Here is a 22,597-nt window from a genome sequence, read left to right as displayed (position 1 = left end):
ATGATAGGCAAAGTCCAAAGATGCCAGACCTTTAAAATATGTGGGGTGTTTCCTTTTTTAAGTATTTATGTTAATTTTATGATCCTGAAAACATGTTTCACACTTACTACCTCAGTTAATCCAGCTGTACAACGAAAGGTAAATCTGCTTCCGAGACCTACCCGGGAAGCTACCAACCTGTGAAAACGCTACCGTTTTCCCCTTAACACCTTAAGGACTTTTTTTTAAATGTTTATTTATTTTTGAGAGAGACAGAGACAGAGACAGAGACAGACAGACTGAGAGGTAGACACAGACTCTGAAGCAAGCTCCAGGCTCTGAACTGTCAGCACAGAGCTGGATGTGGGGCTCGAACCCACTGACCGGGAGATCGTGACCTGAGCTGAGGTTGGACGCTTAACTGACTGAGCCACCCAGGCGCCCCAACACTCTGAGGACTTTAAAATTTGCAAGGAGATTTCTCCTTAACCTACATTCCTAGAAACATTGAAAAGATAGATGGAATTAATAAAAAGATGTCCTCTACATCCAATGAATGGAAAATCTGAGATTCGAGGGTAGGAAGAACTTGCTGTTGGAGAACGTTGAGAGAGAAACATCTATACTAGAAATTATGAAATCGTTTGCTGTCCAGCAAGATTATAGCAAGATTTCATCAATGCTTTAACATGATCTGAAAACTGTGCTCTGAAATTGAGGAGACAGTGCAAAAACTTCCCCAAAGTGTTATAAGTATTCCAACGCAGGACCCTGCAGAGGCTGTCCGTCAAGATTCAAGTACCTTCTATTTATCCAGAATGATTCCATCTTTTTATGATTTTCTAGGCCAGATAGTTTATAAGAGAGTATATCATACTGGCTCTTGAGTATAACTATGGCAATAGTTTAGAAATAGGGAAAGGAACAGGAAGCAGCTATATTTGCAATAATAAAAGTATCATGGGAAAAATATTTCTAAGCTGCAAATAATTCTAGCATAATAAGGTATATATTACCTATACAAAATGATATAGCAGGGGAGGAGATGTTAAGAAAATTTCCAAGAATTATATTTATGAGATAAAAGTGCAGGTTTTTCCTAGTAACGTTATATGAATTATGTGGAAACATACACAATTACTTTGGGGTTAATAATTCATACAGTCAGAGCACTGTCGCTTTCCTTCTGATGATGTCCAATAAGTCAAAGCAGAAATTGTCTCCGATGGGGAAATAGAGCCTAGCATCGAATCTGAGGAAGGAAAAAAACAAAACACAAACAAAAACTGGCATTGTTCCTCATCAAAGATCCAAGCCCTCTAGCATGTAAAGCTAAACCTGTGACATCTTGATTGGTGAGAATAGAAGACACCGAGTCAGAATCTTAGGCCCTAGGAAACTTTTAACCTCCTGGAGCCTAACTGTTCCCGGCCTCCCCAACCACCTGCCTTGAGCAACACCATAATCTTGTTGCTTTCCATGGAGGCCCAAGGAATGGCTACAAAGCTTCAAAAGACCAAAAGAGCCCCAGGTTATGCGGCATTTGGAATTTATGGAAAGAAGAGGAAGAGGGAAGGCAGAGGTATAGGAGGGGCTGGTAGAGGTGTCAAAGGGACAAAGTACTTACCATTGCTTAGATGTTCTATCTGTCAGGGTTGGCTACGATAAACAGAAACCACTTTATTTTAAGCAGAAGAAGTCTTAATACAGGAACATGGGTACGTACCATGTTGTTGGAAGGACTTAAAAGGAGCAGGGCCTTCCACAAATGGCTTCAAAAACAAGACTACTGAGTGCAGTGGGTTAAGTGACTCTTGATTTCAGCTCAGGTGGTCAGCTCACGTTTCGGTTTGTGGGTTGGAGTCCCAAACCAGGATTCTCTCTCTCTCTGCCCCTCCCACCCCCCCCCCAAATAAATAAACTTAAAAGCCAAAAGAGGGGTGCCTGGGTGGCTGAGTTGGTTGAGCGTCTGGCTTCGGCTCAGGTTATGATCTCACCGTTTGTGGGTTCGAACCCTGCGTTGGGCTCTGTGCTGACAGCTAGCTCAGAGCCTGGAGCCTGCTTCAGACTTTGTGTCTCCCTCTCTCTCTGACCCTCCCCTGCTCGCTCGCTCGCTCTCTCTCTCTCTCTCTCTCTCTCTCAAAAAAATAAATAAAAACATTAAAAAAACAAAACCAAGACTACTAGATTCACTCACCAGGGTACCTTCAGAAAGGCGAGGAATCAAGACTTACAGAAACTATGGAGTTCAAGAACATAGTGCTTGGTTATGATCCAGGACTCAGGATGCTCCTCAGGCTTGCCTCAGCAGCCTTCAGGGGCCATGGAGCTTGGAAATGGATACTGGAGTATTACTGCAGAAAAGTCCTACATCCCATGACCAGGAGCACCAACCAAAGCAGCCAGGAGATGGCTCCTGCCTCACTTCCACTTTTCAAGTCTCTTGGATGTGCAAATCATTGGTAGACCAAAACTTAACAACGAGAACCCTAGCTGTATGAAAATCTAGGAAACTGAGTTTTTGGTTTTCCAGCCTCTTGTAAGTACAGGGAAGTATATACAGAGAGAGGATGGGAGTCAGCCATATCTATCACAAGTATATATGTACCTACATTAAAAATTTTTTTTTACATTTACTTATTATTGAGACAGAGAGAAACAGAGCATGAGTGGGGGGGACAGAGCCTGACAGAGGGCTCGAACCTACAAACTGTGAAATCATGTCCTGAGCCGAAGTCAGTCGCTTAGCCAGCTTAACCACCCAGGCGCCCCTAAATTTTTTTTTCAATTTTTGAAAGAGAGAGCAAGAGGGGTGCCTGGATGGCTCAGTCAGTTGAGGGTCTGACCAGCTCAGGTCATGAACTCACAGTTCCATGAGTTCAAGCCCCACATCGGGATTGGGGAGCCAGCTTCAGATTCTCTGTCTCACTCTCTCTTTCTACCCTCTCTCATTCTCTCTCTCTCTCAAAAATAAATGTAGAAGAGAGAGAGTGCCCATGAGGTAGGGAGGGGATTGAGGGAGAGAGGGAGAATCTTAAGCAGACTATACTCTGCTTGATCCTCCAACGCTGGGATCATGACCTGAGCCAATCTCAAGAGTCGGACACTCAACCAACTCAACCCAGGCACCCCTCTTCATTTAAAAAACATCTTTGATAAGGGAATGCCTGGCTGGCTCAGTCAGGGGAGCATGCAACTCTTGGTCTCCGTGTCGTGAGTTTGAGCCTCACATTGGGTGTAAACAGTGAAGGAAAAAAAAAAAAGAGTGCTTGGTAGCAAGCAGAATGAAAGGATTCTGAGCCAGAAACAGCAAAAGAATGAAGCAAAGTCTGTTTCACACTGTTTGATTTTATAAACCAATAGGGACATAATGGGGAGCAGAGAACTTTTTGTACAGTGACATGAAGACATTACCAACTGCCTTCTACCATAACCATCATTTCATAAGAGAATTAACATTTTTAATAATTTATTTTTATCAGGTTTTGATTACTTAATTTTTTTAATGTTTATTTTTGAGAAAGAGAGAGCAGGGGAGGGGCAGAGAGAGGCAGGATCTGAAGCAGACTCCAGGCTCTGAGCTCTCAGCACAGAGCTCAATGTGGAGCTCAAACCCACGGAGTGTGAGATCAGGACTTGAGCTGAAGTTGGGAGCTCAACCGACCAAGCCACCCAGGTGCCCCGAGAGTTAACATTTTTGATACCAAAAAGATGGGAAGGTTATACTCTCAGAATTTAAGATTGGATAAATTTCACTTCAAAAAAAAAAAAAAAAAAAAGACTATCCTGTTCCTTCCTTTCCCGAGAAACATTTTGTTTCAGTGTGGCAGGGCAATGAAACCACTGAAGTAGTATAAGGTCATTGCCATTGCAGGGAAGAAACTTAGCTTCTTGTCCAGTCCGTTGCAGACTTGCCAAATAGCCTTAGGGTGTCTGGGTGGCTGGGTAGGTTAAGCATCTGACTCTTGATTTCAGGTCAGGTCCTGATCTCACAGGTTCATGAAATCCAGCCCCCAGCTGAACTCTGTGCTGACAGCATGGAGTCTGCTTAGGGTTCTCTCTCTTTTTCTCTCCCTCTCTCTGCCCCTCTCCCCTCAAAATAAATAAACCATTTTTTTAAGTTAAAAAAAAAGATTTAGAGAAGATGTGGAAGAAACAATTTCTAAAAGGAACATACTCTAGGAAAAATTTGTTAATTAAAAAGGCATTAGACTAATGAAACCCTTAGTTCTCTTATAGTTCTAAAAGTCCATTATTCAACATTTTTTCAGGACTCCTAATAACCCTTTACCTGGACTTCAGCTTGTAGGCTCTACTAATGCCAACTCATTCCCTTCCATGACCTAGATTTAATAAAGAAAAGCACAGATTTTTTTTCCATGTCATTCTTTTTGTTCAAAAGCTACCAACCATCAATAAAACGTAATCTAGGGGCGCCTGGGTGGCTCAGTCAATTAAGTATCTGACTTCAGCCTCAGGTTATGATCTCATGGTCTGTGGAATTCAAGCCCCACGTCAGGCTCAGTACTGATAGCTCGGAGCCTGGAGCCTTCTTCAAAGTCTGTGTCTCCCTCTCTCTGCCCCTCCCCCAGTCATGCTCTGTCTGTCTGTCTCTCTCTCTCTCTCAAAAATAAATAAATATTAAAAAAATTTTTAATGTAATCCAAACTATTCAGCTTGGCATTCAAGGCCTTCCTCAACCTGATCCTAATCCCTACCCTAACCCTCAAAGAAGAACTGGTATCACCTGAATAGGTGCCTTTGTTACTATTTTCCCTCATTTAATTTCAACTAATATTCATTGAGTTTACCGAGCATCTTCCATGTGTTAAAAACTTTGTTAGGAACTTCAAGTTTAATGATGAATCAGGCTTAGCCCCTGTGGGAGTGAACACCCATCCCAGGGTGCCCAGGACTATTCTGGGAAAGCCCTTAGTCCTAGGATAACTGAAACAGTTGATCACCCTCGCCCTTGTCCACAAGAAATTGTAAGGATCTTAAGACCCTTTCTAACGCAGACACTCTGCCTAGATGCATATTCTTTTTCCCAACTTTCTTCCAGAGTAATTATTTTGGATTTCCCTTACAGTTAGCACAGTATCAAAGACTATGGCTAAGCAATGACTTTTAGGTTTGTACCACCGCCTAGATTATGAACTCCTGGAAGGCAGAGACATCTTTTCAGGACTCCACAGTGCCTACTAGGGCCTTTAGATAGTGATTATAAAAGGAATACATGTTGAATTGAACAGAGAGGTAGGACAAATTAATTTGTCAGGCTTTTTTGTTCTTTGTTTTTTTAACAGCAGCAGCCATTTTTTAAAATGAGTTTTGAAAGGAGAGAGGTAGAGAGAGAGAGAGCGAGCATACAAGCGGGAGAAGGGCAGAGAGAAGGGGACAGAGGATCCAAAGCAGGCTCTGTGCTGACAGCAGAGAACCTAATGTGGGTCTTGAATTCACAAATCCGTGAGATCATGACCTAAGCAGAAGTCAGAATGCTCAACCAACTGAGCCACCCAGAAACCCCAGGCCTTTTCTTGTTCTTAATTGAGAACTTTTAAAAGTAGAGCACATAAGGAAACATTTTTCACTGGATGGTTTTTATAAGGTTAACAGCTGTCAGACCAAGTGACAGAACATACTCCAAAAGCCCTGACAGTCAAAATCCCCCAAAGGGTAACCACGATCTGGATTTATGACACCATAGTTTAGTTTTGCTATTTTCGACCTTTATATAAATAGAATTGTTGAATACATTCTTTGCACCCTGATTTCTTTTACTTAACTTTGTGAGACTCATCCATCGGGCTGTATGTCACTGTAGTACATTTCCTCTCACGACTCTATTACACTCTTTCATTGACAGTGTATTTATCTGTTCTTTTCTCAATGACATTTGGATTATTTCCAGTTTTGAGCAATTACGAATACTGCTGAGATGCACATTTTAGTTCCTGGTTTTTTTGGTGAACGTGTATATGCATTTCTGCTGAAATACCTTGGAATGGAATTGTTGGATCATAGGGTAGGCCTATGTTCTAACAAATATTGCTAAATAGTTTCCCCAAGTGACTGCACCAATTTATCAATGCATACCCCCGTTAACAGCATAGGAGTTCCTGATTCTCATACCCCCTCCCACAACTGACATGCCGTCTTTCTTTTCTTTTCCTCCACCTTCATTTTAACCATTCTGGTGGATGTGCCGTGTACTCTCAAGAAGTTTTAATTTGAAGTTCCCAAGGACCAACTCAGCTGCACACTTTTTCATGTGTTGATTGTTCATTGAGACAGTCTGTTTTGAGAAGTGCACTGTAGATCTTTAGAAACAAACAAACCCAAAACCAAAAAACAACCTTGTTACTGTTGTCTTGCCTCTTTACGAATGGCCAAGCCACCACGGGGAGGCTCCAAAAAAATTCCAGATTAGGTTTGAGGAAGAACAATCTCTCTGGAACACATTTGTGTTCTGTCTCTTGGACCCTCCCTTCCCCTGGAGAGCACCAACCTAGGCAGCAGGGGACGATCTGTATGACTCCTAACCCCAAAACTCTAAAGAGTCTTTCCTGGAGGCGGATAGATAGACAGTAGACAGCTAATGGGGCCAAAAGAATACCAGGAATTGTCCCCCTCCCCTCCCTACTCCCCAGCCCCCGCCTTCTGAGCTCGCACTCCGACCCGCCCCGCGGGGATATCTGGGGGCACCGAGATATCGTATCCCCGGGGCGAGGGAGCGGTGAGAGTGACGGGTATCTCTTAAGGCAGAAATGTTAACACCCTCTTAACGGCGACATTAAGGATGGTGGGGCCCAGCACGGTTTCCCCGTAAAGGGTCTCCAGCTGCCTCCGAGAGAAGACGCCGCCGGTAGGGTCCTGCGGCGGTGGCCCGGGCCGGTCGGTTTCCCGCAGAGGTGAGAGGGGGGCTGGGGCGGGCAAGGGTGGGGCTCAGGAGCTGGACCCCTGCGCAGCCCGCGGGGGGAGCATGCGTCTCCCTTCCGGAGGGAGCCGGATGACGAGTCGCGTTTTACCACCACATCAACGGATATGTCCCAAAAGAATCCTTAAACATTTGGTAGAAGCGCGGCGGTCCTAACGGCTGTTCCGCGGGCTCCTAACGGCTGCTCGTCTAGCCCGGTGGAAGCGTGGTGGTACCGTCACTGCCACTCCCGGACGTGGCGGCCTGGGACCAGCGGGAAAGCGTGGGGGGGGGGGGGTGCCTGACGATGGGCGGTTGAGCCGAGCCGCAGGGCCCAACTGTAGTTGCCGATTCCGGGCGTTGGGCGCGCTGCGCTGTCCCAGTGGCCGGCAGGTGGAAGGGCCGATCCTCGAGCTGGGACCGGGTGAAGGTGGGTGGTGACCCAGAGTTAGGGTGGCCTGAGAGGGACGGGGTCCCTGCGGCGCTACAGAAACTGGCAAGTTGTCTCCGAGCTTTGGAAAGAATACTGATTATTTCCTGAGCACGTATTATGTCCCAGTCCTTGCTCTTAAATGCTAGGGATCCTACTGTGAACCAGGTAGACAATGGCCCTGGCCTCCTGGAGCTTATATTCTAAGGAAGGGACAGACAAGAAAACACATAGAGTTGATAAGTCTTATTAAGAAAATACACAGTAAGAAATGGGGAGGGGACTGGTATAGTAATCTGGACATGGGAGACCGGGTGGTATAAGTCAGAGGAAGGAGATGGGGAAGGGCTGGGAAGTCTTTTCCAAGGAAGTGCCTTTCGGCCAGAGCCCAGAAAGAAGTGAGCAAGCCACGAAGAATGATTCAGGCAGAGGGAACGGTGTTGACCTTGAAAGGTGTCTAACTCCTGTGCACATGAGATTAGCTTTATAGGTTTTTGCAGAGTGAAGTCTGGAACTTTCTTAGAAAATTACGGGTCATCCATTTAGTGCTTTATTTAGCACTTTATTCCTTAAGTGTGAGAGAAGGGGAGTAAGGCCTGGTGCCCTAGGCAGTACACTCTTAATAATTTTGTCCCAATAGAATGCATAGACTAAATTTAGAACTTCCATTTGTTTTCAAGAAGAGTTCACCTGAATTAATTTTACAAATAACCAAGTAGCACCTCACTTTTTAAAGAAAAGTATATTTACTGGAGTTAAAAGAGTCAGGGGCTGTTTATGTTCATCTGTTTCTGGTTTTGTTCCACTTCTTCCCACCACTCCCTCACCCCCCCCCCCCAAGAGACAAGTATCAGACAGAGGGAAGGGAGAGAGAGGAGGCTGGGGGTAAGAAATCTGAAGAGCAAAATGGGAAGAAGTAGCAGGGAGGCTGTGGAAGAGTCACAGGAGCGTCCTAATTCTTTGCCTCCTAAACTCAGGAAATAATCCTGGTGCTTCACGCAACATCCCAGCCAGTCCCCACAACGACACATCCACTATAGGAGAGGAAGGAACAGACTCAGACATGACTCCACCACAGCGCACTGGAGCAGTTTAGGCCAAAGGTGGCTCACTTCAAACATTGACATTAAATGGCAAAAATAAGCCATGTTAAACCAAGGAATTTTGTAACAGCAAGATTAGCTAACCCCTGCTTGCTTTGCTGTTGGAGAAACTGCTAGAGTCAAAATGTAGAGGTTCCATTTTTACTGTATCCAGCTCTGTCCTTTGTCTCTCCTTGGAACCCTTAACTTGATAAAATTCTTCCCGATGGCTGCTGACTGAGTGGAAGAAGCATTATTGAAGACCCCAGACTGGAGTTCATCTAAGACATCATTAGAATTATACGAGGTGTCACTTTCTTCCACAGCTATTTATTGCTATGCCCAATAGCCAGTGGGCTAGGTCATACTTTAGCTCTCGAGGAGGTTTAAGTAGATAGAGCGAATAAATAACTAGCTAATTACAATTTACAGGAAGCAGTACCTTGAAGCGGAATTGGAGAGTCAATTCTTAGGATAGCAGAGAGATGGAGAGCAACAAACGGGATGTGAGTATTAAGAATGTGTATCAGATTGGTATCAAACTCTTTTGTCATGGTGATGTTAATACCAATGTTAATTCCTAAACTTCCGTTGTCGTGATCACGTGTGACATACCTAAGTACTGGTGAGAGAGACTATTGCAACCCAGAAACTTGGTCCATTCTCACATTCTCTCTGTTCATAATTAGTATTTGCCACTTGTGGTGTTTTGTGCTTTGATGTCACCAAGAATAATAAGGACAACGTATCCATTTCAGCACTGTAATGGCAAATAGGTCTTGGGAAAATTACATGTAACCAGTCTTGGAGGATGTCCTTGAAAAGAGCCGCAGCTATGTAGATGTGAAGCGTAATACTAAGTAATATATGAAACCACAATAATAAGAACTATTATAAAGCAGACTCTAGAGTGTAACCGAATCCTGTCAGTTGTGAAGAATTGCAATAAAAATCCCCAAAATGGTATTAGGTAATGTTTGACCCTTTGGAATGAGATGGGGATAGGGTAGACATCATTTGGTGGCTAAAATCACGTGCTGCCTGAAGTGAGTGGTTTACCACATGTGATCACATCTAGAAAGACTTTAAATAAGGTTGCTTCTGGGAATTCTTTGGTACCTAGAATGGCTGGCATTTCAACCTGCCACATTTTCTCCTGAACGTTTTAATAGTCATGCTCAGGGAAGCAAAGCTGAGGAAGCAATTCCTCTTTCTTAGCATACTTTCCAAAAGATGAACATTTCGGAAAATTCTAAGTCAACGTATTTTAAAAGATGATGCATTTACATGACAGATGTTAAAATTGTTTAAGTTTATTTTTCTTTATTTTGAAAGAGAGAGAGCAAGCAAGGGGGAGAGTGGCAGAGAAAGAGAGAGACAGAATCCCAAACAGGCTCTGTACTGACAGACTGCCCAACGTGGGGCTCAAACCCATGAGCTGTGAGATCATGACCTGCCAGAGTCCAGCTCCAGCAGGTCCAGGGGTCCCTGAAAGGATGGACGATGTCGGCACGAGAGAGTGATGAGAGAGCCACAAGTTTTATTCTTTGTTGTTCATCACCAAGCAGACATCTCTCTCCTTCAGTTTGCTTTGGTGTCTTCTTTATTCGTTAAGCAATAACATGACATCAGAAAATAGAAATTGTTTACAGTTTCTAACTCTTAGTGATAAGGTGTTTCTGTCATCAAAGGTGTACAGAAACAAGTTTTACAGAAGTATTTTTGTAGAACCATCCCAATTTATTCTTGGCATCAATCCCCAAGGTTAAGAAAGTAACAAACCCATCTTATTCTGTACGGGTTGGGTTTTGGCCAATAATTATGACTTTGTTTTTAATTAACATGTTATAACCAAATCATGTAACGCATTTACAGTAAGGAAAGTAAATTTTACAATCAAGAGAATAATAAGATGTTTTTAGTAAAAAACCAGGATAATACACATATTATTTAAGTTAGTAATACTAAAACTAAGACATAGGTTAAATTTTATAAAGATAGGCTGGGAGTTATTTTATCTAGTTCATAAACCACAAGAGAAAGAATGTTTGTTAACAAGTTGCTAGAAAAAGCCCTTGGTGTAAGCATAATGGGAGCCCTCTGTGCATTGACCTTGCACCTGGGTTTCTAATTTCTCATCCATCCTCATAGCTGAAGTCAGTACAAGGGAGGGTATTTGTGACTCCAATAGCAAAAATATATGCAGCAACTGATGTCTGGTCCTTGTCTGTTTCTTATCTGTAAGTTAGGCTCTTTTTCTCTGGGCCAGAGTTAATTGTAACTCTTGTGTTCTTAGCCCTCTTTATGTTTTGTGTCTGCAAGCCTCATTAGAAGGACCTTTGGGCAAACATCGGCAGCACTTTGATCTAAAATCCCTTATGCAGGGGCAGAAAAATGCTTGTTCTTATGGGGTAATTGTGTGGGGAATATTGGCCTGATTTGGAATATTGTGAGGCCTAATCAATAGAAATAGGCTTAATTTCACAGGAGCAGTAGTAGCAGAAGGAGATACCAGTTCTGCCTCTCATGGCAGAAGCCGTGCAACATCTGCCATTTCCTTACTGTGACCGCGTCATCCAGCAAGGCTGGTGCGGCTCCCGGCAATGACCTGAGCCGAAGTCGAGTCTGACCCTTAACCGACTGAGCCACCCAGGTGCCCCTGTTAAAACTATGTTAGAAAGACAGTAGAGGAGGGGCATCTGGGTGGCTTAGTTGGTTGAGCATCTGACTTCAGCTCAGGTCATAATTTCACGGTTCATGGGATTGAGCCCTGTGTCAGGCTCTGTGCTGACTGCTCAGAGCCTGGAGCCTGCTTCAGATTCTGTGTCTCCCCCTCTCTCTGTCCCTCCCCTGTTCACACTCTGTCTCTCAAAAATAAATAAATGTAAAAAAGAAAAAAAAAAGAAAGATAGTGAGGAAGCACTGTAAGAGCAAGATATGAAACAGAGAAATTAGAGTGATTATTTTTTCAATTATTTTTTAAAAACTTCTCTGTGGATCAAGAGCAAAGCCAGTGTATCGCCTGCCATCCCAGACCCCTACCCAGCTCTCCCTGCTGCATATTATTTTAATAATTAGATTTGACTCCTTACTTTGTTTCTCATTTTAAAAATCACAAAATTGTCTACCTCTGTTGTTCATGGGCTTCTACCTACGCCAACCTTATCATTATTAAGATATCATATATCGTGGTTGTTGTTTTATTTTAAAAGAAGTACATGCCTACAAGATATTGCAGTAATACAGAAATCAAAGGATAAAGTCTCCTGAGTTTTGGTGGCAGTTAAGGAGAAGTAAAGGGTTGAGTTTGTTGTTGCTGTCATTATTGGCATTGAAAACAGTGACTTTACTTTTGACCTGGTCATTTTGACATAGCCAGATATAAATGCTGTGAAAGTTTGTCCTATTTTATATCTCCTAGCCACACTACGATGAGCTCTTTATGTGACATCTCTCTTTGTCAGTCATTGTGACAATTAAATTAGATCGTATATTCTAAGCTCTTGGCAGGTATTTGTCTGTGGAGGGAAAAACCCAGTTCTTCCCTACTAGGATTCTCTCCTGTGGGTGTCGTTACTCCTCACACAAAACACTTCAGTTCTGGTCACCTGTGTAGAGGTTTCTCCTCACACCAAGCAATTTTCTGTGACACCACTTGGTTGTCCTATAATTTAATTCAAAGCGGACACATCTACCTAGAGATAATGTCAGATTCTACAAGTTAGGGACTCAGTCTCACTAGACTGACCCTCCCCACAACACAAACACAAACGCACCAGTCACAGTTGCAAGCCCTGGTTATACCTGCACTTTTTTTTTAATGTTTATTTATTTGAGAGAGAGACAGACAGAGTGCAAGCAGGGGAGGGGCAGAGAGAGAGGGAGACACTGAATCTGAAGCAGGCTCCAGGCTTTGAGCTGTGGGAACAGAGCCTGACTCGGGGCTCGAACTTACGGACTGTGAGATCATGACCTGATGCTTAACCGCCTGAACCACCCGGCCACCCCTATACCTGTACTTCTCTCCAGTTGGCTGTAGATCAGAGGTTCCAATGACCCCCTCTTTGGATTTGACTAATTTGCTGGAGTGGCTCACAGAAGTCAGGGAAACATTTAGGTTTACCAGTTTATTAAAGAATGTGAGGGGCGCCTGGGTGGCTCAGTCGGTTAAACCTCCGGCTTCGGCTCAGGTCAGATCTCAGGTTCGTGTGTTCAAGCCCCGCGTCAGGCTCTGTGCTGACAGCCAGCTCAGAGCCTGGAGCCTGCTTCGGATTCTGTGTCTCCTTCTCTCTCTGCCCCAACCCTTTCATGCTCTGTCTCTCTCTGTATCAAAAATAAATAAAAAAAAACATTAAAAAAAAAAGTTTAAAAAAAAATAAAGAATGTGATAAAGGATACAGATGAAAAGATACATAGGGCAGGTCTGGGTGCTTCCCAAGGTTAGGAGCTTCTATCCGCCTGGAGTTGGGGTGAGTCACTCTCCCGGTGTGCATGTATTCACCAACCCGAAAGCTCTCTGAACCCCCTACTCTTGGGATTGGATGGAGCTTCCTCATGCAGGGATGATCAATTATTAACTCCATTTCTAACCCTTCTCCCTGCTCTGGAGGATGAGGGGGTAGGGCTGAAAATTCCAAGCTTTTAACCGTGGCTTGATCTTTCTGGTGACCAGCCCCCTTGGAGGAATCCACTAATTAGCTGAAGGAGTCGCCTTAGTAGAACAAAAGATGCTATTCTGCTCTCATCACTTAGGAATGTATAAGGGTTTTAAGAGCTCTGTGTCAGGGATGGGGTCAAAGACAAATATTAGAACAAGAGATGCTCGTAATGTTCTTATCACTTGGGAAATAACAAGGGTTTAAGGAACCCTGTGCCAGGAACTGGGCATATAGAAAATCTTAAGTAATTGGGAACTTACTATTATTTAAATACATTGATTCGTGAGGCAGATGTTATTATCGGAATTCAAGGTTTAAGATCTACAGATAAGTTTTCAAGGTCACACAACTAGACAGCTAGAGCATACTAGAACTGACCTATGATCAGTGTCTTTATACCATAGCCCTCTTTCTTTCCTTTTGTTTTAAATTGTTCTAGTAGATCAAGAGGTACAGAATTCAGAAGCAAATAGAAGCCAATGACAATGTTAAAAAGATAACCTGCATTATTATTACCCATTGGGTTTTAGTTTAGGTTCAAGTGGAGATAGGGAAGGAATATAGAGTTAGAAAACTAAATTTAGAGGTGCCTGGGTGGCTCAGTCGGTTGAGTAACCAACTCCCGATTTCAGCTCAGGTCATGATCTCATGGGTTCATGAGTTCAAACCCTGCATTGGGCTCTGAGCTGACAGTGCTGAGCCTGCTTAGAATTCTCTGTGGCTCCCTTTTTCTCTATTCTTCCCCTGCTTGTGCTCTCTCTGTCTCAAATAAATAAACTTAAAAAAAACCCACCTAAATCTAAAGACTGTCAAACATCTTTGTCCTCAAGCCCTATGTAACCTGTCAGCTTCCTAGGTTAGGAAATACCATGGAGATATGGGGATACACAAACATCACTTATACAAATTATGATGGGAATCAGATATATAGTTCTTTTATTCAAGTATTGAATAATAAAATAATTTATGAAGTAATAATAAGTAGGTTTGCTTTTCCGGAAAATGTAATCGTTCTCTATGATTCATTTATTCAATATATATTTCAGATAGTACCTAGGGTAGGTACAATTGGTGCCAAGGACTGTCCTCACGTTGCTTATATTCTGGCAAAGGAAGTGATACATTCTTTTTTTTTATGTTTGTTTGTTTATTTTAAGAGAAAGAATGCAAGCAGAGGAGGGGCAGAAGAGGGGTTGAGGGAGAATCCCAAGCAGGTTCCACGCTGTCAGCACAGAGCCCCTTAAGGGACCCAATCATCAGACACCTAACTGACAGCCACCCAGGCGCCCTGGAAGTGATGCATTCTATGCGGAAAAATAAAGCAAGGGCGCCCAGTGGCTCAGTCGGTTAAGTGTCGGACTTCGGCTCAGGTAATGATTTTGTGGTTCATGAGTCTGAGCTCCGAGTCAGACTGTGTGCTGACAGCTCAGAGCCTGGAGCCTGCTTCAGATTCCGTGTCTCCCTCTCTCTCTGCCCCTCCCTTGCTCACACTCTGTCTGTCTCTCAAAAATAAATAAACACTAAAATTTTTACAAAGAAAAAAGAAAACCAGGTGAAGGCACAGATGTTAGAATAGGAGGGTAGCATTGCACACTCTAAATAATGTGGTCAGCGAAGGCCTGTCCAAGGTGAACTTGAGCAGAAACCAGAACGATAATAAGGAGCGAGCCATGAGAAGATCTGAAGAAGGTGTTTCACGTGGAGGAAAGACGAGGTGTAACGGTCTTGGAGTATAAAGGTTTAGCAGACTGGAGCAGGGTCCATAGAGTTTTCTGTGAAGAGCCAGATAGCAAATATTTTAGGCTTTGTAGGCCTCTTATCTCTGTTACAGCTATTCAATTCTGTTGTCGTATGTTAAAGCAGAGCCAGGGACATTCTGTAAACAAACATGGCATGGGCATGTTATAATGGAATTTTGTTTTTTTAAATCTTATTTAAAATTTTTTTAATGTTTATTTTTGAGAGAGATGGAGGGGAGGGGTAGAAAGAGGGGGACACGGAATGTGAAGCAGGCCCCAGGCTCTGAGCTGTCAGCACAGAGCCCGATGCGCGGCTCGAACCCACGAACCGTGAAATCATGACCTGAGGCGAAGTTGGACACTTAACCAGCAAGGTGCTCCAGCAAGAACTTTTTTTTTCAATGTTTATTTATTTCTTTGGAGAGAGAGAGAGAGAGAGAGAGAGAGAGAGTGAGCGCACGAGCAGGGGAGGGGCAGAGAGACAGTGAGAGAGAGAATCCCAAGCAGTCTCCGTGCTGAGCGTGGAGCCCAATGTTGATCTCTCAACCTTGAGATCATGACCTGAGCTGAAATCAAGAACTGGATGCTTAACTGACTGAGCCACCCAGGCGCCCCAAAGAGGCAAGAATTTTTTAAATGAACATCTTGATACCCATCTCCATGCTTAAGAAATAGAATCTTATAGGTCATGTAAGAGTCTTCTCTAGCTTCTTACCATGCCAGAAGTCTCCATGTTTCTGAATTTTTGTCTTTGTCTAAGGGAAAGCCTTATTAAAGAGGTATTATGGTATGGATATAGTAGAAAGGGAAATTTTGATGATATGAAGAAAATACTTTCAGGTCAGACTTCTTGAGAAAGGGAAGGTGACCCAGGTCTCCACCAGGGGGGTGGGGGGGAGCGCTGGCCTTACCACCTGGGAGCAGGAGACACGTCCATTTCAACTGGAGGGCTGCTCAGTGTGTGGATTCTGATAGTCAAGCTGGTAGACTTGGTGGTGAAGTAGGAAGATGAGGAATTTCTCTCCTCTGGTTTTCAATGAAATTAGAAATGAGATTATCATTTGAAGAACAAGGAAAAGGTGTGAATTTGTCTTCTGGGAGAATAGGTAGTAAACTGATTTCAGAAATTAAAGCTTTGTGGAGCGCCTGGGTGGCTCGGGGGTTAAGTGTCCAGTGTGGATTTTGGCTCAGGTCGTGATCTCATGGTTTATGAGTTTAAACCTGGAGTCTGGCTCTGCGCCAGCAGTGCAGAGCCTGGTTGGGATTCTCTCTGTCTCTCCGCTGCTCCCCTGCTCATTCTCTCTCTCTCTCCTTCAAAACAAATAATCTTTAAAAAAGAAAGAAAGAAAAAAGAAAGCCTTGCATAGCAGTGCTGAGAGCCCACTTGAGATCATCATCGAATCTAAATTAATCCGCTAAGCAGGGTTGTGGACCCCCCCCCTCCCCGCCTCCCCAGCCATTTGTTTAGTTAGTGAGTGCAAGGCAAACAGAGTAAGTAGAGTTGGAATCAACCAAGGGCTGGGCTCTTACCAAGGAACACAGTGGGATAGAAGAGGTGCCAGAGTTGTAAGTTGTGCAGAGGAGCCTGTAGAGCAATGAATGAAATGACTTAGGTTCGGTGAGGTCAGAAGTAAAGACAGAAGAAGAGAGATCAGCAGTGAAAACTTGATGGGGCCGATGGCGTAGAGAGCCTACTTGTATTAAGAAATTGTGGCAGAGAAGGTGATGGTCAGTGAGATGTACTGGCCAGGCCTGGGGTGTCCCGTGGAAATAAGTGAGGGAGGTGGGCCGGGAAACAAGATGACTGGAAATGAGTGGACAAGGAACTGAGAGGCCAGCACATTGTCTCCAGGGATGACAGAGTGCCTAGGAATGATGATGGTAGGGCTGGTGTGACCAAGAGGGTGAATCAGGTTTTAGAATTTCCAGGGAATGAGGGGCAGTGAGCCAGGAGATCAGCAGATGATTACAGTATCCTGATGGCATGTACCTCAAAGGATCTGAGTCGTGAGGAACTAGAAGATGAAAAATCGTTTGGAATAGACACTGTGGAGCTCCGTTAAGAATTACAAATGAAATGCTGACCCAGTCCTTAGAACTTTGATGGGAGGGAGAAACTCTGGCTTGGAAGTTCAGAAAGGGGATCATGGAAGAAATGGCGTTTACAGGGATTTTGAAAGCTGAAAAGAATGAGAGAAATAGTTTTGGAAAGATATTTCCAGCCAGAGAGAATGCTATTACGAAAGAAGAGGGAGTTAACACCATCTGTTCCCGCGCACGCCCAGGCCGGTGACTGGTGCTTCTGGCCATCCTCCCTCAGGCCTGTTGCTAGTGTTAATAGCGGCAGGGTGTCAGTAGGCCACTAGGTGGCAGTGCATATCCTTGAGGAAACAGCCCCACCTGGGACTGTGAGTTTTTGTGAGGGCTGGAAATGAAAATCTAGTCCCGGCATAGCAGAGAGGATTGGTGAGCTGGTGTATTTAGTAAGGCTTCAAAGTGTTGTCATGGTTTTATCATTAAAGGGCCAAAGCCCTCAAGAGAAGAGAATAAACTTGTGAGCGTTTTAGGCAAAACATCAGGAAGAGGATGAAAGATAAAGTATGATATGTAAGCAGTAAATGCCGCACTTTCTTACACCATACACAAAAATAAACTCAGCGAATGAAAGACCTGAGTGTGGGAACTGAAACCATGAAAACTCCTAGAGGAGAGTCATCTCTTTGACATCAGTCAGCCTTAGCAACATTTTCCTCGCTCCGGCAAGGGGAGCAAAAACTATCGGGACTACACCCCAATAAAAAGATTTGCAGAAAAGAAAATCACCAACAAAACGAGAAGGCGACCTACCGAATGGGAGAGGATATTTGCAAATGAAAATGTGGTATATGTCTACAATGAAATATTATTCGACCATTAAAAAGAAAGAGATCTTGCCATTTGGGAAAACGTGGATGGATCTAGTGAGTGTTACGCTAAGTGAAATAAGTCAGACAGAGAGTAACAAATACCATATGATTTCACTTACATGTGGCATCTGAAAAACAAGTGAACAAACACACAAACAGAGTGAAAGTGGACACATCGAGACAGAGACAGAAAACACACTTGGTTGCCAGGAGGGAGGAGAGCATGAGGATGGGCAAAATGGGTGAAGAGGAGAGAGAGATCCAGGCTTCCGGTGATGGAATGAATACGCCATGGGTGAAAGGCACAGCTTGAAGAAGACGGTCAGCGGTATCGTAATACTGTCATACAGTGACCACTTCCCGTGGTGAGCGTAGCTTGGCCTACAAATTTGTGGGATCACTTTGTTGTACACCTGAAACTAATGTAACACCGTGTTGACTCTACTTAAAAAAAAAAAAAAAAAAAAGAAGTAAAGTCCAAAAGAAGGAAGCACAGAGAAAGGAAGAGACTTGCAGACCTGTGGTAACAGTGCGGGGAAGTAGGCCCCAGAGCAATACTGAAAGACAGAAGCAGTGATCTCCTCCTCCTAACTTTTTTTGTTACTTCTTGACTCACAAATTGGAATAATTTTGAAAACCTGTATACCCTTCTTACACATTTTTAAGTTAAGATCTAAGATAAGAATTTTCAATGTTTCCACAGCTTCCAGGAATTAATTTTTCTGCTGTCGAGTATATGAAATATGTGCTTTCACGGCCATTCCCTGGACTTTCTAGTGCCTTTGTGCAAATTTGGAAATGAATTCCCTGTGGGAAAAAACAGGATGGGCAGGTTTTCTAGGGATGGTGTCCTTGGGCAAGGAAAAAGGCGCATCCCCTTTTGGCCAAGGAGCAGGGCCTGGCCAGTGGGCTGCAGACTATATTTCAGCCTCTGCTTACCCTAGGGAACTGCACAACCAGGTTTCACCCTCCACCTGCCCCCTCAACTGCACCGCCATACACACAGGCCTTGTTGATTTTTTTGTGTGTAAAAACCTTAGTAGAAATATAGACGAAATGACAAAGCCAGAAGGCTCATTCATACTGACTTTCTGTCAGAAGAAGTCTTAAATTGTTTTATTTCAAATGAAAATGCTATTAAGATCCCTGTGTCCACCATCTTACTTCTTAGTTCTAACACAAGTGCTGCGGGACTTTGCTTCAGGTTTCTTTACCAGTTGCTGGTTCTGAAACATTAGCACACTGAAGAGTCACTTAGAAGGCTTGTTAATACAAATTTCGTGGTCTCACTCTTCTGACTCTAGGTCTAGGGAGGAGCTAAACAGCTGCTCATTTACCACGCTTCCAGGAGATGCCAGTGTTGTCCATCCATGGGTGATCCCACTTGGAGCAACCCTGGATGAAATAAGGCCTCTTTCATAGTGCCCATCCAGGCCATGATGACTGTCACAGCACTGTCCCTGAGGAATGATGCACTCTCAGATTTTTCCTGTTGCACCACTGTAAAAATTTGAGATAGGTTGGAGATTAGCTTTTCTTTTGCAGCGTAGGTGAAAGTAGTGAAAAGTGGGAAAGAAAAAAGAGAAAACCTTTTTTTTTTCAGTTTATTTACTTATTTTGAGAGAGACAGAGCCCATGTGTGAGCGGGGGAGGGGCTTAAAGAGAGGGAGAGACAGACTACAAAGTAGCAGGCTCCACCTGTCAGTGCAGAGCCCAGCTTGAGGCTGGAACCCACGAACCATGAGATCATGACCTGAGCCGAAGGTGGATGCTTAATAGACTGAGCCACCCAGGCGCACCAAACTAGGCACATTCTTTTTTTTTTTTTTTTTTAGTGTTTATTTATTTTTTTGAGAGAAACAAAGTGAGAGCAGAGGAAGACAGAAAGAGAGACACACACAGAATCTGAAGCAGGCTCCAGGCTCTGAGCTGTCAGCACAGAACCTGACCTGGAGCTGAACTCACGAACTGCAAGATCATGACCTGAGCCGAAGTCTGATGTTTAACCGACCGAGCCACCCACATGCCCCACTAGCCACACATTCTTAAGAAAAACAGTTTTATGAAAGAAAACACATGAAAGTTGGAGATCTGGAAAATTATTTCATCAAAAATGGGTTGGGGGGAAGGAAGGGACATGTAGGTGGTGCCTAGGGATTTTTATGCTGAATGATACTGAGGGGAAGTACAAGTCATTATACATTTGGTCAGACCCCAAGAGTAAACACTAGTGTAAACTGTGGACATTGAGTGATAATGATGTGGCAGTATAGGTTGATCAGCTATGACCAACGTAACATTCTGGCAAGGGATGTTGATAATGGATCTTAGAACAAACAAACAAAAAAACCCAAAAACCCTGTCATCTGAAAATAAATAAGAACTGCAATTGACATACATATCTTAAAAGGTTGTAACCCATCTTGAATTGCCTGATGTCCAGAGTGGGAGGTAAAGGGTTACCCTAGGACGTGATGAAGTCATCTTACTGAGCAAAAGACACACTTTGATTTCCAATGTTCCATACAAAGAGAAAGGCCTCTGAGGAAAGTCTGCCTGTGGGATGAACTGTCCACTGATCGCTGATTCAAAGAACCTTCACTCCCAGGACTTTGTGGAACTCGGCGTCAACAGCTCAGAACTCTATGATTTCCAGAGAACTTTAATATATTTACTTAATCCTCCCAATAACTCAATGCCTAGCACCGATGCTGCAGACCAAACCAGAAAGTACAAGTCAGCCAAGGTATACTGGTTTGTAATAGGCCTTTTCACTTTTATACAATAAATTCTTTCAAACATCTGAAGCTGCAGAGTATAAAACGACCTCATCGTCATCATGGAAGCTATTGTATGCTTAAAACATAACGATTTATGGCTTTTTCAATATCTACCACCAGATTTCCTTTTATCATCATGTTTCATTCAATACTAAGCATTTTTTCGTCTTTGTCATTTCTGAAGCTGAGGTAGATGGATGGGAGGAATGAACCAGAAGTACGGTGAGTGACTGGGACAATCTACACATGGACTCTACACGGACCATTGAAAATTAATAGTGTCACATTCCTTAGCCTAAGGAGAAGGCACGAAGAGCTTTTACTGATAGATAATTGTATTAGGTGCTTCGCCACTTTATCTGATGTAATCCTCAGATGGAACAGAACGTTAGCATCCTGGTTAGGGTTGCCAGATAAAATAGTTTTTTGGTGTAGGTATGTCTCCAACATTGCATGGGCACATGAATACTATAAGAAGTATTCATCATTCATTTGAAATTCGAATGTAATGGCATGCCGTTTGCTTGGTTTTTGCTAAATCTGGCAACTTCCTGTTTCTGTTATCCCTCATGTTTAGAATGAATTATTTCAAAAAACACATTGCAACACATTACACAACTTAAACGAATTGTTTGGCTAATAAAGGCATATCTCAGGGATATTACAGGCTCCGCTCCAGACCAGCACAATAAAGTAAGTCAGATTAATCTTATGGTTTTCCAGTGTATATAAAAGTTACATGTACACTATACTATAGTCTGTTAAGTGTGCACTAGCATTGTATCTAAAAAAAACACCAATGTACCTATCTTAATTAAAAATACTTTAGGGGACTCCTTGGTGGTTCCGTTGTCAAGCATCCAACTCTTTGAGCTCAGGTCATGATCTCCCAGTTCATGAGTTCGAGCCCCACATGGGGCTGACAAGCAGAGCCTGCTTGGGATTCTCTGTCTCCCTCTCTCTTTGCCCCTCCCTGCTCATGCACTCTTGCTCTCTCTCTCTCTCAAAAATAAATAAATATTTAAAAAAAGAAAACACTGTAGGGGCACCTGGCTGGCTCAGTTGGTTAAGCCTCTAAATCATGATTTTGGCCTTAGGTCATGATCCCAGGGTCATGGGATTGAACCCTGCATTGGGCTCTTCACTGAGCATGGAGCCTGCTTGAGATTCTCCCCGCTCCCCCCCACCCCCTCTACCAAATAAATTTTAAGAAAATATCAAAAAAAACTTTATTGCTTAGAAATCTAATCGTCATCTGAGCTTTTTGCTGATAGAGGGTGTTGCCTTGATGTTAATGACTGATGACTGATCAGGGTAGTGGCTAAGGAATGGGGTGGTTCTGGCAGTTTCTTTCTTCCTTCCTTTCTTTCTCTCTCTTTCTCTCTCTCTCTTTCTTTCTTTCTTTCTTTCTTTCTTTCTTTCTTTCTTTCTTTCTTTCTTTTTCTTTCTTTCTTTCTTCCTTTCTTTCTTCTTTCTTTCTTTCTTTCCTTAAATAAGTTGTAGGGCCAATGAGGGACTTGAACTGAAGACCCCCAGATCAAGAGTTGCGTGCTCAGGGCACCTGGTGGCTCAGTCAGTTAGTTAAGCATTTGACTCTTGACTTCAGTTCAGATCATGATCTCAGTGTTAGTGAGATCAAGTCCCGCATCAAGCCTTGTGCTGACAGAATGGTGTCTGCTTGGGATTCTCTCTGTCTTTCTCTGCCCCTCCCTCACTAGATCTTCTCTCTCTCTCTCTCTCTTTCTCTCTCTCTCAAAATAAATAAACTTGGGGGGGGGGAAGTTGCATGTTCTACCAATGTGACAGCCAGGCACCCCATGGCAATTTCTTAAAATAAGAAAACTGTGAAGTTTGCCCCATTGATTGACCCCTCCTTTCACAAATGATTTCTCTGCAGTACACGATGCTGTGTGAACATTTCACGCACAGGACAACTTTCAAAGTTGGAGTCAATCCTCTCACATATTGCTGCTGCTCTAGCAGCTAAAATACACATCATATTCAAAACCGGTTGTTGTCTTTTCCACACTCTTCACCAGGAGCAGATTCCATCTCCAGAAACCACTTTCCCTACCCATGCATAAGTCACACCTCCTCATCTGTTCAA

General features: G+C 43.4%; 1 long non-coding RNA gene across 2 annotated transcripts; it reads left to right on the top strand.

Annotated features, from left to right (window-relative positions):
• Window positions 1–6,662: 6,662 nt before the first annotated feature.
• On the top strand, window positions 6,663–22,595 carry LOC115303533. 2 transcript variants are annotated; one of them, XR_003914109.1, is made up of 3 exons: window positions 6,663–6,890; window positions 8,840–8,913; window positions 22,530–22,595. It is a non-coding gene; the product is annotated as an uncharacterized LOC115303533 (long non-coding RNA). The 2 variants fall into 2 exon arrangements; XR_003914108.1 differs by having other exon boundaries at window positions 22,388–22,580.
• The last annotated feature ends 2 nt before the right edge of the window (window positions 22,596–22,597 follow it).

This window comes from Suricata suricatta, chromosome 10 (assembly GCF_006229205.1).
Source record: "Suricata suricatta isolate VVHF042 chromosome 10, meerkat_22Aug2017_6uvM2_HiC, whole genome shotgun sequence".
In the NCBI taxonomy this organism is placed as follows: Eukaryota; Metazoa; Chordata; class Mammalia; order Carnivora; family Herpestidae; genus Suricata; species Suricata suricatta.
This window is presented reverse-complemented; position numbering and strand designations above follow the sequence as displayed.